Raw genomic sequence first — 4,676 nt, forward strand, 5'->3', positions numbered from 1 at the left:
GAAAGAGAGGCAGAAAGCAAGAAATCACTTCCCGGGGGATTGGAAGGTGGCCATACCACAATCCCTTCTCTTCCGTTCTCTTCCTGGGATTTTTGGGATGCATGCACACACACAACTGGCATGAGTTTTAAGACACTGGGTCCAGGATTTGAACCCCAAGTGCATCGTCTTATCCACTGTGCCACCTGTTGGCCCAAGTTTTCAATTTCTAAGTCAGTAATTTGTCATTAAAGCAAGTAGAAAATACTAAGATATGTAAACATATATGAGAAGTGTTCAAAAATAATAACAATGCATATTATGGAAAAAGGATGGATTAAAAAAAACTTTTGTACCAACATTAACTTGAACTTTGATGACATTTTTCTATACATATTTCAAAGTCCTCCCATTTGAGGCACCCAACACACAGTGGAGATACTATGAGTGATCTTTTTCTTCCTTGTCAGGACAAGTCTAACACTAGCAGTGGGTCCACAGAAGGAGGACATCCCAGTGTCATCCTGCGCAGAAGATGCTCACCTGGAAAACAAGAGGCCTCACTTTTGGCTCCAGCCCTTTTGACAGTTCTCTGCCTGGCCCTTGGTAGGTCCCACATCTCTTGAGCATAATTTCTGCAATGTAAACAAAAAGGTTTAGATCTGACAACTCTCAAGTAAGTGATCTGTGAATTGGATACATCATAATTGCCTGTAGGAGTTATACAATGTGCCATTAACTCTAGAATATTAACTATGCTGTTCTAAATGGCACTAATATCCTTAGAAAGCTGTTATTATTCTATATGTGTCACATCTCAAATGGAAGCCACGAGCTACACATGGCAATTGAACACTGGAAACGAGTGTAGAGCACATTGTCGGAGGTACAAAATGCAATCCACAGGTCATTGCCACACTTTAAAGACGTACTTCAGTGATAAATTTAAAGTATTGTTACACTTTTTTATACTGACTGCATAATAAAAGGTTATGTTTTAAATATACTGGGTCAAAAAAAATTACAATATTATGTCAATTTTATCTCGCTTGTTTGGCTTATTTAATGTGTTTTCTAGAAAGCTTTAAACTTTAAATGTTCTACTTCTAGTTTAAACATTTAAAGTTTAAAGCTTAAATGGTCTACTTCTATTGGACAGTGTATACCCTACATAAAATGAAAAATATAGATATTTATGCTTATATACATACTAATAAACATAATAGATGTATAATCAAACTATAGATTTTTTTAGCTTGGATATACATAAAAATGCCATCTGAGCCAATTTTTCTGATCTCAGCCCCCTCATGTATTATCGTTCCGGTCTTATAGATGAAGCTCCAACAGAACAATTGAATGGTCTGAAGCCAAAAGGCCTGTCAAGGTAGCACTGTTCTTGTGCTTCGAGTTTTACTGTAGTCACTTTCTGAATATCTTGTTCAAATTCGATGAACAAATCTTAAAGCTAACCCATGTTTGCACTTTCTACTGGTTTGCATAATGCCACATCTTCTGTTTGCAAGTATGTTTCAGTCAGTTTTAAAGGATATTCATTTGTTGATGCTAGCATCACTCTGGAATTTGATTCTGAAAATTACTATCTTCTAAATAATAATGTTGAAGTCTGAGTTTGCACTATAAAAGGCATTGCTCTTTCCTCCTCAAGTTGTGAACAATTGAGAAATAAGATAAAATAATAGCGAAGCTGGATGAGGTGGACGAAACATCCCCATCGTCACTTAGAGGGCCTGGGGGCCTGGGTTACAGGGCTGCTGGGCATAGTTTTTCTTTTTTTTTTTTTTTTTTTGAGAGAGAGAGAGGTTTTTGCTATAGGGCACGTGCTCTCACCAGACAGACAGAGAGAGACAAAGAGACAGAAAACGAGAAATCACCCCTCCCCCCCAGGAGGGATGGCCATGCTGCAATCCCTTCTCCTCCGTTCTCCTCTCGGGATCTTGGGCACGCACATGCACCCGGCATGAGTTTTAAGCTGCCGGGTCTGGGATGCAAACTGCGATTGACTACATGGGAGTCCAGTGACATAGCCAGTACACTAACTGCTGGTTCCTGGACGTGGGTTTTCATCAGTGTGTGAGAAGCATATGAGCGGCGTGATCTGGCTTTGCCAATCCCCTTTCAGGGGTCTCTCCTGTGTAGTTCTCACTTGTCCCCTAGAAGCCTTTGAAATAGGCCAGACAGGGTATTAGTTATCTGAATCCCACTGCTGCTTTACAGATCACATTCTATCTCCAAACGGAACTTAAATACAACTGGACTGTCCAATAAAGTCTATTCATGGCTATTCATGAAATGAAACTATTTAAGATTCTATAATAAAGATACTTAAAGATAATAGATTAAAAAACCCGCCAATATACAGATGTATTCTAAATTTCAGTATAAACCGCCTCTAATTATAAAATTTCCAAGGAGAAATTAAGGTTCAAATGTTAATTCTCATAGAACTTGAAGTCCAAAATGTTAAGATTGAATATTCTGGATGGGAAATCACATTTTGTATGCTGTGGTGATGCTTAGGGAAAGTATTCAATGACTACAGTAAGATATATAGGCCCAGCTAGGTGCTACTTTATAGGATGTTCACTCTACTCACTGAGGCTTATGCCTAAAGTTGGACTTGTGTTTATTGAAATGTATATATCAGCTGTGCTTGCTATAAAAATATTTAGATTAATTAAGATCTTTAGTGACTCAATAAAATGTGGGGGGGAAAAGTATAGAAAGCAAACATAGATACCAGAGATGGTGTGGGAGGAGAGTGGGAGATGGCAGAGGATAAGAGACAGGGAATCAGGGATGAGAAAAAAAGCACAACATACAGGAAACAAGAAATGGAAAATTATTTGCTGACAATAACATGTTTGTCGATGTGCTTGATTGAGACAACATACAGTGTACCCTAGATGGAAAATCTCATTTTGTATGCTGTAATGATGTACAATGAATGAATGCAGATAAATAAATTTAAATTTAAAAAAAAAGATCTAAGATACTTAATTCCAAAATCAAATTATCTTGTCCTTGTTTTAAAATTTAAGGACGTTGGGCCTGCAGGTGGCATGGTGGTTAAGTGCACTGGACTCCCACATGACCAGCTGTGGTTCAAGTCCCAGACCTGGCAGCTCACTTTCTCTCTGTCTCTATTTTATTCTTTCTCTTGTTCTGTCCCTCTCTGATCAAATTAAAATACAAAATAAAGTTAAATAAAATAACTCTTTAAAAACATTTAAGAAAGTTAAAGTCTAAAATTAATCCTCTTTCTACTTTCTTTCTCAACTTCAGCTATAGGGGTTGTCAATGCCTAGGTAAACTGCGAATCCTTTAGCAACTACCACCTGAGCTCCTTCTTGCAATGGTATTCCCAGTGGTTGTATTAAAGCTACACCAAGCTCTAAGCAGCATCACTTTCAATGAGCTCTAAGAGGAAAATAGACATGCATGAGTAATCCACAGCCACTGTATTGAGAGATTAATGCTCAACTCATAAAACAACTCTCTGAGAGAAAATGATGTTTCTATAGTAAACCAGCATTTACCATAGAAAAAGACCATAGTAGAGACACAGTGATATGTGAGTAAAGGAGGGTGGAGGGGGAGAAAAAAGGTCCCATGCTTTTGTTCTTATTGAGCTATTGCCAGTCTGTACCAATTGTCCAAAGTCCACAGAAAACACATTTGACTTCAATTTAGGTAAAACTTCAACTCGTGCCTAATCTTTATTAACCATTTGTCAGGGCATAGCATTGTTTGGGGAAAATTCTAAGTAAGCATACAGTTTTAACTCCACTTTTTCTTCGAACCCTATGTTTCTGACACCTCAGGAAAATGAGCTCAAGCTCTTCATAATTATACAATGTGCCACCTTAATGAACTTGAGCATTTCAGGTTTTAATGTAGGTGTCATTCACTACCTACCTGGGCCTGGCCTGGACTCTTTACGATAACTCTATTACTACATTGTGATACACTCAGAAATTGCTGACTGCCTTGAAGTTTGAAGCAGAAAGGCTTGGATTTAGACAGATTCTTACCTGGATGGTTGAACCATTGCCTTTACTCTGTTACTTAGGAAAAGCTCCTCCTATATGGTATGCCTTGACCACGAGGTTCCTCCCAAGCTTGCTGATGTTCTTGCCGTTGTTGATCTTTTGCTCTTGAGGCAAACTGCACCACCTTCCCATGTAAGCCAAATGTAGTTCAAAGTAAAACCACAGCTGAATGAACTCTGATCTCATCTCATCTGAGTCCATCATCTACATGTGACTGAGGCTGCAATAGCCACCATTTACAAACTAGGGTTGTTATGTACACATTGGGATCTATTATAAAGCCTATGGATCTTACAGAGGCCTGAGCATATCTTTGGCTGGCTTTTATTTTGGAGAGGTTTTTGCTATAGGGCGCGTGTGCTCACCAGAGAAAGAAAGACAGAAAGTGAGAAATCACCACGCCCTCCCCCAGGGGAGATGACCACACTGCAATCCCTTCTCCTCCATTCTCTTCTTGGGATCTTGGGCATGCACGCACATGTGCCTGGTGTGAGTTTAAGCCACTGGGTCTGGGACTCGAACTGCAGTCAACCACATGGGAGTTCAGCAACATAGCCATTATGCTAACTGCTAGTTCCTGACTGGCTGGCTTCTAAAGAAATGAGCAAATTTTTTTGGATAAGA

Source organism: Tupaia chinensis, unplaced genomic scaffold (genome assembly GCF_000334495.1).
Source record: "Tupaia chinensis unplaced genomic scaffold, TupChi_1.0 Scaffold000138_1, whole genome shotgun sequence".
Taxonomy (NCBI): domain Eukaryota; kingdom Metazoa; phylum Chordata; class Mammalia; order Scandentia; family Tupaiidae; genus Tupaia; species Tupaia belangeri.